The following is a 14863-nucleotide window of genomic DNA, read 5'->3' on the forward strand; positions in this document are numbered from 1 at the left end:
AAAGTGAAACACATTCAGATTATCCTGTGAACTAGGCTTTTCTAGAGGCTCCAAGACACTAGCAGTCCATTGAAGTCCCTTAATCCAGACACTCCATTAAGACCAACTCTTTCCCCTTCCTCCAAGCAGCACCAAAAGATATTCCATGACAAGAAACTGTCTGCTGTACAAGCACTGGACCATGTATAGCAGAGGTTAAAATATGAGAGGGAAATGGCTTCCTTCAGAGCTCTCCTCTGGCACTGCTGGATAAAAACCCCCAGCAAATCTGAAGCAGCACATGAAAAAAGTACATACAGGACTAATGTACTGTTTCACACTATTCCACATTCAGAAAGCCTAAGCAACAGTTTTCCTACTTATTTCAAAAGCATTCCTATATAAATCTAATAGATTGCCTGAAAAAAGGAAAGAACTTCCACTGCAAAAGTATTTCCATCACAAATGCCTGTGCTGTATGGTGCAGACAGCAGAATAAAGGCACTAGAGTCTTTAGAGTGGGCCTTGAAGTGGGGTCTCTGAAGAACATGCTTCACACTGAACAGCAGGCTAATATTTCTAAGCATTGGAAAGCATGTCATCACCTTACAGAAGTGCAAGACTTAACTGAAGTGATAACGAGTACTGGCTATGTTCTTCCTTTTAAAGATTTAGTTTATCAGAGTTACCTGCCTAAAAAATTGACTACCCCCCTTTTCTGTTTGCCTCTTGAAGCTGTAAAACCCGGTTTTATCAAGAGCAGTTACTGAAGGAGTTCATATGAATTCTCTTAAAAGTCTGTGTTCATAGTAAAAACACAAGTCATATCTGACACTAAAATTCAGTACTGTAACAAACTGTTAGGAGTACTTCTCGCCTAGGAAGCAAACAGCTGAATGAAGCAGGTATGTATTTCAAAAAAACTCGCTATCAATTTACTACTGTAACTCCCAGCGTTATATATTTTTAATTCCTAGTGAAGCCAGATAGCAATTTGTAGCTTTATCATATTTCCAGTGCTCAGTTTTCTGAGTTAATGTTTCTGAAGCCACAGCTTTTTCTTCTGCAAGTAGCTCTTCTTTCTTTCTGTGGGAAGTGGGGAAGAATGGAAGTTGATTGAGCAACTGGGGAAAAAAGACCCAGTACTCCAGCATACTGGAATTTATCTTTGCATACTATCAGGTTTCAAATGGCTAGAAAACCTGGAGAAATCTACCCCCATTTCCATACGTTAACTGAGATTAGCATACGTTAGTTTAGGCAAATTGTGAAGGGATAAATCCTCAGCAACATTACATGCAGCAGTTCCTACCGAACCCTATGATATTTTGACAATTACTACACAATCTGAGTCAGAAACTATTACATTCTGTGCAAAACTGTTTGGCTTCTGTCTTCATCTCCAGCAAGTTCGTGCCTGAGCTCACAGACTATGCAAAAACAGTTCCTGCAGCTATGGAGGGGAGAGCTGCAAGGAAATCCCAAACCCCAGGAGGAAGCAACATTTCTGTGATTCAACATGTTGAGTCTTTTCCTCTGAGATGGCACCAACCAACATAAAAAGCACAGCATTAACTGCATGAAAAAATCCTTGTACCTTCTGCATTACAGATCCTAGGACCACTGAAGTTTTGGGTGACTGAGCCTGTCTCCCCCTTCCAATTCCACCAAGTATTCCTTTAGCGTAGTTAATGCTATTGTAGTTTAAGGGAGAAAAGAGACTTGATCCTTTTACTTGAAAAAAAAATATGATCAATGTAATATGCTTATACCAGTCTGTGACTGTAGTGGAAGCAAAGCAACGTATCTCAGTGAAGGCTTACGGCAGATACCCCAGCACACTGGAAGATGACTGCACAGTACAATAACTGGACAGGAGGAAGGCACAAGCCATCTTCTAGGTAAAATAACAATGAAAATATCCGAAGAGTTTTGTTAACATCACAAGCCACAAAACAGAATTAAAAATTCCATTCTGCTCCCTGCAGTTCCCATCTGGTTTTAATTTGCTAAAGACAACTGAAGCCTGTATTGAAAAAAGACTGAGTTGTAAACATTAGTCTCTGCCAGCATTACTAGTAACTCGGGAGGTACTGGAGTTGCCATGGAAAGGCAAGGGGGAGGGCGAGAGAAAAAGGTCTGTGAAAGTAAGACTTGCTCTGTCATTAGGATCATTCTTTTAATTGCATTGTTTTAATCTATGAAATAAGAATGAGAAGTGTTTGATGGTCAGAAGAAAACACTTGCAGAAAATCCAGTTCTACTCATCTCTATTTTGCAACATTATGAAATCAAGCAGGGGAAAGCTGAAAAATGTCAGAACAAACTGTCTGGGCCACTGGACCCCCTTTTTCTATAAAGCTTATAATTACAGGCTGCACACTGTTGCCTAATTTATTTCTCATCATGTATCAGTAAAAGATCCCTGCGTCATCTCCTGCAGGAATAGTTTTGTTAAATTGTGACAAATTAATGAGCCCACAGCTAAAAGCATCTCATGCTAATATTTAACAGTATGCCTTCAATGAGACTTTGCCCCCTCTCTGCCTTAGACTTCCTATGCAACAAAACTCCTGTAGCCAAATTTTTCATGGCTCACCAGTTAATAGTTTCTAGTTACCTATGCCCCTGACATAAAGCACTGACATGCTTTGCAAATCCAACAGAAATGAAAAAAAAAAAAAAAAAAGGGAAGGAAGAGGTGTTTCTACCACAACACAGGCCTGGAGGGATTTTGTTTCACATCATACAATAGTTCCCCCTCCATTTTGATGGATCTTAGAACCACACCAAGCCCCAGTTCAAAAATTAAACTCAGGGGCGGGAGAAAGCAAACTCATTAAGCAGACCGATCCTGCGTTCACAAGCATACTCTCACAAATTATCAACACAACTGAGGTGATGGAGCACTACGCTCTGGTATCAGAATAACCCATAGGTAGGAGTGGTGAAGAACAACTATAGGAGAACATCTCAAGCCAGTATTGCCTCTCACACCCACAACAGGCCCTGACATACCACTTCCTAGTCAGGGCTCATTAAGCTGGCAGGGTTCCAATACTGCATTGAACTCCTTCAGTCACCATCAACATGGTCCTACTGCTAATTACTTTTTACTTTGTTGGGTTACTTTCCAACTAGTTATTCTTTCTTCCAACTAGCTGCAACACCTCCGTGACTCCTCCAGCCCTTAGGCCAAGCTAACCACCCCATCAGTTGCCTCAGTGCTGTTTTTGTCAGTCCTGTGCTTCCAGATCCAGTGTCTGGTAAAGTAAGTCTTTACTTCAGCACTGACTTCTTGATGGCAGATGTCATTAGCTAACAGCCATTCAGTTTCAGCAGGTCCTCACATAAGGCTTCCTTTTCTTCCACCGTTGCTAAAGATGGCTCTCTTCCCCATACGCCCTTCTCTTACTCCTGGACTAGCTCACCACTCTTGCCCATTTGATATTCACTCATCTCACCAGTTCCCACCCCCATCTCTAGCTCTCAGTGCTGCCTTCATTCCTGGAAGTCCTTAATTTCATCTTAATTCACTCCCCTTAGCCTTGTTGTGTCCGTCTGTCTCAGCCACCACTTGCTTCTTGTTATTATTGATCTTTCAATAACAACAAAAAGCTTTAACCAAGCCATTTCTTCCTTTCTGCTCAGATGTTACTGTAATTATAAGCAATTAACAGTAATACATTCTCATACACTCAGCTCAAAAGTCCAGAGTGACCACTATATGAAGAATTTACTCAAGCCTTCCAGATCTAGTTAACATTCTCAGCCTCTACGAGATACATGTGAACAGGCTACATTATACATGGCTAAATCACGTTTCACACGTCTGAGGTATGTATAATCTGACTAGCATCAGGAATTACAAAAGGCTCATTTTGAAATGTAAGCTTCTTAAACCACGCCCACTACTTAGAGACACTCTTTTCCCATGAAAGGATCACAACTTGGACAAACTTTCTGGCGAGTTCTCAAACAAGCAGCAGGAGGCTTTACTCTAAAGCATAAAACCCAAGAACTGGAGCATGATTCTCCCCCCCTCCCCAACTCTACTACCTGCAACTTTATAATTGGTATTTAGGAAAATTAAAAACATATCAAGAACAATAGGTGCTACTGCCCTGTTTACATTCTAATCTTTCAGTGTCCACAAAGGGCTTACATGCAGTTCATAGACCCTACTGTTTGAAGGGAGCATACATTGACTTAAGCCACTGTCCTTCATGTGATTCACTGCTTTAGCTTATGTTTATATACTGTTTAGCTACAAATGGTTCCTTTTTATCTTTTGATATGGGTAGTTCTACAAATCTCCAACTACCTAAGCATTCACAGTTAAGTTTATTACTAGTTTCATATTACATTACTGTAAGAAAATGAGAATGCTTTGGATGAAGCTGCAAAGCAAACCATAGAAGCCTGCAGAGTTACCAAGTTTAAGTAAGTTTCACTAGCAGCAAAAAATCTTGATTTTTATCTACAAAATAAAAAAAGTATTTGACAGCAAATGGAAATGCTAAACTTTCTCACTAGTCAAGTGAACATACTGCTATGTCTTTTGAACTGAATGACCATGATTCAGACATCAGGGGATTAAGGTTTTACTGTCTGGGCCTCAGTAGTGATGCAAGAGGTTGCAAGTCTCTGTCACAGACACTCCATTCTTTTTTCTCCCAAAGCTCAAGATTTTCAAAACTGTATTCTCAAACAGTATCCTTTCATGCATAGTTTTCCAAAGCAGCTAATACCAGCATGAATTTTGCTTCAGCAGGAAGAATCCCAGTAAGCAGCTGAGATCTATTCAGATTTCCAAAATCTTAACTTTAAATGAAACAAAACCCCAGACAAAATTGCAAACGAGCATCCCCAGAGCATGACCCCCATTGCTAAATATGTGGAACGTAACATAGAATACTGGAGGAAAAGCACAGTTCTCCACTGTAGGGACATGTCTGTGTAGCTGCTGGAAGAGCATGCTAGGACAAGCCTGCTGTTTCTATCTTTGCTCCACACATGGGGACACTTCTGCATGCCAAAACTAGTATTTATCTGCTTTTTGCCTGAGTGATTCTAGGCCTGTTCTGCACTCGCTTCACAGTGCCAAGAAGCTTCATACTTTTAAGTGGATTGCTGCAGACTGATTTTTGACAGGAAGAAAGATTACTTACACTAAGGGTATATGAACATTGATTGCAAATATAGTGAGACCCACATAATAGCCCCAGATGCTTTTCTTCACGAATTCAGCACCTGTATACTGCTGCTAGTAAACTCATGCAACAAGAAAACTGGCCTTACACAATTTTTACAGTACCAGTAACCAGGACCACATGCATTTTTTTCACATTTCTTCCTTAGAAGAAAATCCAAAGCACTGCTATGAATCTCTTTATGCCTCTGTGGACCAAGGTAGCAATTTAGGGTTTGTCTGGGGGTTTTTTTGGGTCTTTCTATTTTGTTAAGTGGCAGCAGTCTGGCATAGCTCTGAATAGACAGGTACTCTTACCAAGTTATTACATTCCTTTGCTTTATAGTATGGATACATACCAAAACCTACCACAAAAAGTAATTTGTACCTATGGGTAAGAAGAGAAGTGGCAGCTAATGTGAAGACATTAATAATTATTACCTATATTCATGTTATAATGACTAAGAGGCACTAGAGTATTCAGTTTCACTGATTTCTCGTGTTAAGTCATGCTTTGCATACCATCAAAGTTCCCATGACAGCAACTAGAGAAGTAATTCTACCAGCTTTAATAGCCATGTTTCGGGATTATCCATATACAAGTAACAGCTGCATTCTTCTTTCAGTCGAGAGGCTTGATGCCTTTGTGTTGTGGGGAAAAAAAAATAATGCTGTCAGAGCAGTAAAATGTTAACTACAGTACTACACACCCCAACCCTCAAAGGCTGCAGGGGGTGGGGGTTACCAAGCATAATGACCTTGTTCAATTGGAGCTCATAAACCAGCTCAGGGTTACTAGTTTTCTTACCCTTGACAAAGATACCCAAAGTTTGGGGGGAGGGGAAGACAGGAAACAAGAACTCTTCCTGCTCCCCAAACCTAAAAATAATCAAGACAGTATTGCTGCAACGTTTAAGCCACACAAGCACTCAATAAAGCCTGAAATATTTATACTCTGGGCAAACAGTCACAGAACTCTTGGTTTTTGCCCAGTATCTTTTTATCATTATCCAAACAGATCAGGAGATTGTGGCAGGAAAGTTTACTTTTCTGAGGGTAGACATTAGCCTGTTGCCAGCTGTTGTTTTAAACTACAGCTTTTTTTTTTCCCTGCCATTATCTTAGAAGTCCGCTAAGTAACAACTACAAGCTACAAGACCATTGTCAACTCAAGCAACTAGCTTCCCCCTTCAAGCGCCTCTTGTTCCATCATGAAAAAACAGCACATTTAACAGAGTTTCTCTTTCACATTAGAAAACAAAAGAAACAAACACCTCAATATTTATAAAGCTGAGTACAATGTACTGGAGATAACCTGGTTAGTACAAACAGCATGGGTAAATAAGCTAGAAGATCACATACATTACACAAAAGTTAGAAAACTATTACATAGAGCCAGCTGCCATTAGACAGATTTTCCATGACAGTAGAATAAATCATGTTCTTTCTACTTCCATCTATAAACACCTAAGTTAAATTCCTAGTAATTAAGAATTGTAAAAAACCTGTGAGATTGATTTATGCCACACAAATTTAAATCATACAAAGCATCTGCAGGACGTTGGAGGCATCCTTACAGACAACTTCATTTCATTTCTCCTGCATTTTAACAAGACTACCGATTTGGTGGTCAGAACCTCTTCTTTCAGAAAGCTACAAAAGGAGATCTGGCATGAATGTTAAGTTTCAAAAGAGGATTAAAAGTGAAAGGCAGATAAAGATTAGCACCTTCTTTACTGTGCTGCCCATTCTTGAGCAGTCTTCCTCACTCTGCAGCTTGCTTCGACAGCTTCTTTATGTACTTCACAATATCCATTTATTGCATAGGAAACCTGTGAGCTGATTTTGGAGAATTCTAGTAGGCAGGTGGAAATTTAGGTATAAAATTGCTATTCTTCGAGCTAGCCTCCAAGCCCAGTCATTTTCTTTCAATGTTTAGAAATAACAGGGTGCCATTCGGATATAGCAAAACCATGTTGAGTTTTGAAAGTAAGAGTCCTTAAGTTTGAGGGTGAAAAAGCTTAAACGGGTCTCGCATGCTATACTGTTAGCTTATACATACTACCCACTGACCATGATAATAGCATAGTACACCTAGCTGTACTCACCCAGAAAGCTAGGGAAGGAGTCAATGATTGACTTTCTAATCCAGGGGTCCTCAAACTTTTTAACCAGGGGGCCGGCACACGGATGCAGTGGCAGGCAGTCATCTGCAGCTGCTTGGTTCCCCCCCCCGCCCCAACCCCCGGCAGGGGGGTGGGGTGGGTTCTGTAAATACTGGGGGCTGGATTGAGGACCCTGGGGGGCTGTATCCGGCCCATGAGCCGTAGTTTGAGAACCCCTGGTCTAATCCCACAATAAGATGGCTTCCAGCGACCCTCTCCCCCTGGCGACTCCAAAGCTTACTCAAATTTCATATACGGGCAGGAAACCAAAGTATATACCACATGGCCAGAAATCCGTAATGTATCAGACATGAGTTCCCAACAGGAAGGAAGTTATAGTTAAATATAAGTCAAATCTGTGTTTCCCTCCACAAGCTCCATAAAATGAATGGAAAAAAAGCTAGGCTCACAACCATGTGCTGCATCCTACAAGTGCTTGAAATAGGGATGTTATTCACATACAGAAGATCCCCCTCTAAAGTGGTCTTTCAGAACTCTGCAGTTGCATATGCCTCTGTTTTCATCATTTCTATGATCTACCCTAGACATAACCTTGAGCTACTTAGAAGTTGTCTGCTATTCAAGAACTACAGGTTAGGCCTGCTTATTTTCCAACCAAGACAGCCAGATTTCAGTCAGGTTTCCTTCTCACAGTCCATCCTTTTGCTGCAGCTAGGGGCAGGACCTCTCATGATAGTGTACTTGATTCAGGCTCCCCCCCCCCAACTTTTTTTTTTTTTTTTTTTTTTTTTTTTTTTGAAGTGAAGAACAGCTTAGAAAACCCACAAATGCTGATGAGAATACGTATCTAGGAACCATCCTCCAGTTCACATCCAGAATACACCCTTTGCTTCAAGCCATCTATTCCTTGATCCCTGACCCTGAAGATCTACAGTTACCTCTGGAGGCCTCAATCATCCCCCCTTTGGTCACCTGTAATTGTAACCATGGTCATTCACATATATTGATATTCTGTGTTTTGACTGGTTTAGTTCACATATACTGAAGAACAGTTATTTAAACAGGCTAAATGGATCTCAGGTACGTTATGAAGTTTGTTTACACAAGAATGTATTTAACACTTTTTCTTGCCACAGTTAGAAAGGCCAGGAGTCCCCTTCGACCATTTTCAGTTGAGCATTAAGTATTTGATACTGAGGGAATTTCAAAAAAAGCTATTCCAAGTCAGACATGCTCCTGCTTAATGGGGCTCAAAAAACTAAGTATTTTTTTAAAAAAATCAAAGCTTACATTAACACTTGTGTAAGGGAAAAGCAAATGTGTTTAACAAAGCATCTCATCTTTATTTTCCATATGACACAAGATTTTGGCTTATGAGCTACAGTAAAAGTGTTTCTAAGCTGTAAAGAAATCTTTCCTTCACTCTAGTGCACACAACTTGGAATGTCCAAAATTCAGATTCTACCAAGAACCTCAGATGATCACATAAAAGAAAAAAAAGGTCTACTGGACCTACCTTTTTGGTCACCCAGTTCAGTTTTCTTTTTGCTCTTTTATGGCTTACTACTGTAGTGGGGACTGATGATGCAGAACGGTAAAGAGTACCAATCCCAAAGCAATACTTATTCTTGCATCATGTAAGAAAAACCCACTACCTGTTTTAAACTGTTACTTCAGACATCCCTTAAACACTTCAGATTTGAAATACAGAATGGCTTTTGAGCAGCTGTGAAGCTGAAATATCCAGGACTGCAACATGCTATTTCTAGAAAGATGCAACAGATGTTTTACACTTGTTAATATGTACATCCTATTCTAAACAGGATGTAGAGTTTACTTGTACTGAGTGCAATCAATACGTAATTGTTGCTCAAGAACATTCAAGCAAGAAGAGGAGGCACCAGAGCAAGATACTTCCTCTTAAATACATCAGCTGTCTACAAGAAAAAAATCCAAGCTTTATGCAGCATCTACAGACATGCACAAGCACCTTCCAGCAAGTCACTTTAGAGAGCAGCATTTGTAGACAGCTCAATCTCTGCCTACTTGTGATATGCCATTTACAAAATACATTAAAAGAACTTGAGGACTAGTTACATGTGACATTTAAGACATAAACCTATAGTTCTGATCAGACAAGGTAAAGGCAGAGCCATCAAACTGAACAGAAGAGGACACAAGTGTATTAGCGTTCCTGCTAGGTTACAGAAGTGTGTGGAGTTAAGTTGGGTTTTTTTTTTTTTTGTTTTAAACAAGGAAACAGTTCTAGAACACCTTGTAGTATCACTGCACTATTGAAATTAAAGGGTGTGTTTAAGCAAACAGACTTAAACAAGAGATCAAGTGCAGAAGGTATCATACCCTTCAAAGGGACTACCTTGCTTTGGTAACTGTAGGATGGAGTTACAACAGGTCCAATACTAAGTTCTCCCCCCTCATGTAAGCACTAACACTTGGCCTACAAAGCAAAATTTAGATAGCTGCTCTTTGCCTTGGTATCTGTTAACTACGCCAATTTACTTAAATGGGAATAGTATTATTAAGCAGTCATACCACTGAAACAGAACACAAACCAATTTGGCTAACAGCTGCACTTCCAAGGACAGTATCTGTAATGCACAATCTGCAGGAAAGCACAGAGGAGCAGCTTGCCTGTTCTAGGAAAAAACATCACACAAAAAAACCCAAAAGACCCTGCTGTGCCAACTCATACAAGTAGCACAGGCTTAGCCACAGCCTTCAGGGTACAGTCCCAATAATGCTTTGAAACAATGATTCCCTCCCATTGATTAGGTCTACACTAGCAACTGCAGTGGTTCAGGAGTCAGTCAGTCTCTTGAAAAAGCTAAGACGTATGCTAATTTTTCACTGTACAATTCATCATACAGCAGCACAATTTTTTTCTTCCTATTCACAGTACTTAGCCCAGTTTGAAATATCCCTGCCTGTCAGTTTTAAAAGACAAACAAAACCAAGTCTAAAAACTTCATTAGTATTCTTTACTTTTGCCCAAAGCTACATAATATATATTCTCTGAAGCGGTCCTTCAGTTTTGGAATTCTCTCCCTAGTATAGCAAGAGTATGTTAACACCCATATTCAGTGTTTGTATTTCAGGCCTAGTCTGAAGCGCATGATCTTGAACACATCAACAAAAAGCCTTAAAATACTAGTCCTACTTACATACAGAACCCAGCTGCATTTTTGTGCAATCTTCCAATGTCAGTGGAAATTTGTGGGGAAAAAAATAAATCACACAATTGTAGTAAATAGGTTACTGCAAATCAGTAGCAAGTCATTAAACAAAGGCACTATGTTTAAGATACACCAGGAGAGATATCAAAGCATTCCAGCTCTCAACTCTTCTTGTACTCCAAGTGAAACAAAGCAGATGCTCCACACTAGCAATCAGGATTCCTATTAAAGTGACTAGTCTGTCAAGCACCACAGACCTGTATCTTTTATGGTATATCAAGCTAAGGACTCAATAGCTGACTGCTGCTACTTCCTAGTCATTTCCCCTCCCCAGGAGAAGTCAGTGCAGGTTCAACTTCACTATCTCTGAAGAGGAGACAAGTTCAAAAATTGCTGTTAGCTGTACCCAGACACTGTGGCTCCTACATAAAAGTATAGTCTTCCCTATGCTTGTGCAGAGATAGGAGACAGAAGTGTTTCTCAGAAACAGTTTAAAAATAGGATCTGACAGCTGCCCAGCATGCCTTTATAAGCTTATGAGCTTGCTCCAGCATATGAATGCTGGGGTAACAGAACACAGCTTTGGAGATGAATTCAAAGTGCAGCAACCCTCTGATAAAAGCAATAGTTTCATTTTGAGAAAAGTAGGCTTGTAAATCAGGATAGCTATGACGATGACATTAACATGCTCTTATAAAGTTTTCTAATTAGAAAGCCCATAGCTCTTCTAGATGGAATTTGAGACAACTAACCGTGTCTCAGCAAACAGAACTACATCAAGCAACTTATCATCAGCCCAGCAACACTGGGTCACAAACACCATGACCCAAAATGAAGCAGCACAACCATTACAGTTTAGCACTTACTAGGGAATAAAGCTGGTAAAAGACCTCTTAGGTTAGAGGCTAAATTACTATCTCAGTCTCACAACTAGCTATAGTCTCACAGCCTCTTCAGGGGATTGCTCTGCCTGCACTAATAAAGCAGCACAGCTCTGCACCCCCAGTTTTGGGGTTGTTTTGTTGTTGTTTCAAACTTCACATAAATTTGGGGAATCACATGACAATCATCCAACCTGATAAGGAAAGGCAGGGACATGGGAAGCAAGGAAAAGAGGGAGTTTAGCCCAGGAATTAGTGACAGCTCTTCAGCTGAAGTTCTGCTTGTGCCCTCCCCACTAATTTTGACACACCCAGACCTACCACACAGGGTAGTTGTGAACTTGTATCTGGTTGGTCTATAGCAACTGTACTGCTATACTGCACTGGATTGAGCAGCTGTCAAAGATCTGTACTTGTGACAACCAACAGGACAGAAAGGCAGGTACTAATTTCTGTCAATCAGATACTAAGAACTGAACTCCACTAATACAAAGCTTCATTAGTTACCAATCTACCGAAGTTTGCAGCAAACAAACCTGTTATTGTTGCCAGCGGTACTCAATGTCAGAAAGCTACCCATTCCGGGTATACCATTCTATTGCCAGATTTCTGAAACGATTTGAGCCCTAATACGCCACATTGAGGACTACAGCAGTGAAACCTTTCACGACAGGAAACACTACTGCACTCAAAACTGCACTTCTACTTTTAAGTACAAACTACCGTATGACTGTGCATCATTAACAAACCACCAGACAGTGCTCCCATACTTAAATTTTCTGAACTCCTGTGGTTTTTTGTTGAGCCTGTGATTGTTCCCTACTCCATTAAAAAGCTCCCTCCAGACAAGTCACAACAGTAAGTTTCAGCACAGATAAGCGTTGGACAAAAGAGGTTCCTTAATAACCACACAAATACAGCAGCTGAAGGTGGTTTTTGTTTCCAAGCTTACAAGCAACACAATTACCTGTTTTCTCGGTAGCAGGACCACCTCCAGCTGCCATTCCAGGATGCTGGAGCCCACAATTCAGTAACTTCCCGACTCTGACACAGCACAACTCTCAAACTAGAATTATTTCCCCCCATTTTCTTCCTAGAGATCCTCAAGAACCACCATTTGTCTGCATCTTAGCACTGATGAAGATGCTGGAAATAACTGGCAGGTGAATGGTTCCTCCATCAAAGATCTGTTATTGACAGGCCTTCAGGGCTAGTGGTGTATTACGATCAAGTCAGTCACAGTACTACCTCACTTAGGAGAGTAACTACACAGCTTAATGCTGCTCTTCAAACTAGCCAGAAGTTCAGAGACTCTACTTCAAAAAACAAGGTCATGCTAGACAGAGAAAACAAACCACTGCCCCACTTCACTACACAAAGGTCATACCAGTGAGCTGGACTTGGTGCAAATTCCCACTAATCCTGGGATTAGTAGGGCACACAACAGCTTTAAACTTGCTCCTGTAAGTGAGGAACTCAACTGTTAAGAATTGTAGAACCAGCCAATAACTTGTTCTCCTTCTGGAGAAAAACCTTACTAGTCCAAACTTTTCCAGAGAAGCTACTCATAACACAAAGCCTGAAGTACTATGCAAAGGAAGTTCCTGTCCTGTCCTGCTGCTCAAGCCTTGAACAGCCTTTACACATCCAGGTGGATAAATTTATCAGTCACTGCACCTGCTCTTATACTACATGCAAATAATGCATGTTCATTTGACTAGTGACCACTGTGCCCAAAGGTGGTTGTTTTTTGGGGGGTTTGTTTTGTTTATTTTATCTTAAGATTAGCTCAGAACTCATGAAGTAAAAGTAATTATTCACTCAATACCCCCCAATTGCTACATTATCAGCCACTTCTGGAAGAAGCCAGCCTATTCAAGTCTTACCCTGTTCCAATAAAATAAGCTCCTTGAAGTCCAAAATCCTGTGAACACTTAACTAGGCTACAGTTGAGAAGCAACAGCGTTTCACTTCTTTTTGTAGGCTAGTATTTCAGTGAATATGAAGTGATCTTGCCACGTACAACTGTAGGTTAATCTAGCAGTGCCTTACATACTCTTAAAGTTTCAAACTTTCAGTGCTAGACTCCTTAAGCAGCAATTTTGGCTGCACTAGCCAAGTGCCTTAAGAGTTGCCTCTCAAAATTCCCTAAGAACTGCATCTCTGCTGAGAAAATACACACCTAATTTCACTAAAGGTTAAAACCTGCACACCTCCGTTCTCCCTGCAGGTGCTTCTTCCTACTCCTGTTCAAGCAGGAGTGCTTGTGAAGCCACATAATGAACATTCACATTAGAAAACCATCCATTACAACTATGCTTATGCTAGATCCATTCTTCTCTTCCCATGTGATCCCACACACCATCAAAAAAGGTGTGGTGCCACAGCAAGAATGAACAGCTAGGAAAAGGTGCAGGATCATCTTTCAGCATGAGCTACCACCTCAACTGTTTAAACTATGGCATTAATGCATGCTCAGATCTATTACACTGTTAGTATCACCCTCCTTTCTCCCCTGAATACCCTTGAACTCCTGTCAGTCCCTTCATAAGGCTGAAGGTAAACAACAGTGTTTAAATAACAGGTCTTAGCATAGGCACAGACCACATGCACAGACAGGCCATCACGGCAGGTTAAAACCACAAGTCTAACTGCTGGAGAACATTCAGCCAACTGAAGTACCCTTATTAAAAGGAAAGAATTGTAGTTCAGTAGAAATTGTTTCTCTCTGTGGTATCTACCATAAAAACAAGCTACCTGCCTGGTTTTTACCCAGTCTCCCTCTCCTACAGCTCCTTTCCTTCCCCCCACCTTCTAGATGAAGGCATAGTCTGCACCAGACCGGCCTCTGGACAAATCCCCTTACCTGAATTTTCTGTCTCAAAGTAGTTAGCCCGTTTGTTTTTTACTCATCTCCTGCAGCAGAACTAATTCAGAATGCATCAGACATTGTTTGAGACTGCACTACAACACCGCTGCAACTACTGCTTCTTTGAAGGTAACCGCTTCCCTGAGAACAGCTAGTAAAACAATCTTGAACAGGCAAACAATAAAGTATTACGTGCTCATTAAAACTTGCCTTCATTGCTACATCTTCATAAAATCAGAGACAACTCAAGTGCTGCTGCAATAAGCTACCACTTACACAGAGAACTTTTACAGCAGGTCACTTGGTTTTCAAGAAAAAAAACAGTATTAACATGAACTACCTAAAAGGGTGCTTTAAGAATTAAAAGCTCTAGCTGTCACAGTTAAGCTTCTGATTTCCAGGTATTATATATAAACTACTCTGTGACATAAGCATTTGAACTGCTCCCCTGTAGGGAGGTAGGCAACTATTCCCCATTTTGTCTAATACATGCCTAAATGCAAGTACTAATAAAACAGAAATGTTTTTTTCCAGATCTTTAGTTTGAACTAACATTCTTCATTTAACACATCTTCAAGGAATTATTTACAACATCAGGTCCCAAATAAATCTGTTCTGTATCA

At 40.5% G+C, this 14863-nt stretch overlaps 1 long non-coding RNA gene across 2 annotated transcripts in view; it reads right to left on the minus strand.

Annotated features, from left to right (window-relative positions):
* LOC308065735 overlaps positions 1 to 14863 on the minus strand; it is an 85694-nt gene that overhangs the window by 67060 nt on the left and 3771 nt on the right. The window lies entirely within an intron of this gene.

Source organism: Falco punctatus (assembly GCF_963210335.1).
Source record: "Falco punctatus genome assembly, chromosome: 6".
Taxonomy (NCBI): Eukaryota; Metazoa; Chordata; class Aves; order Falconiformes; family Falconidae; genus Falco; species Falco punctatus.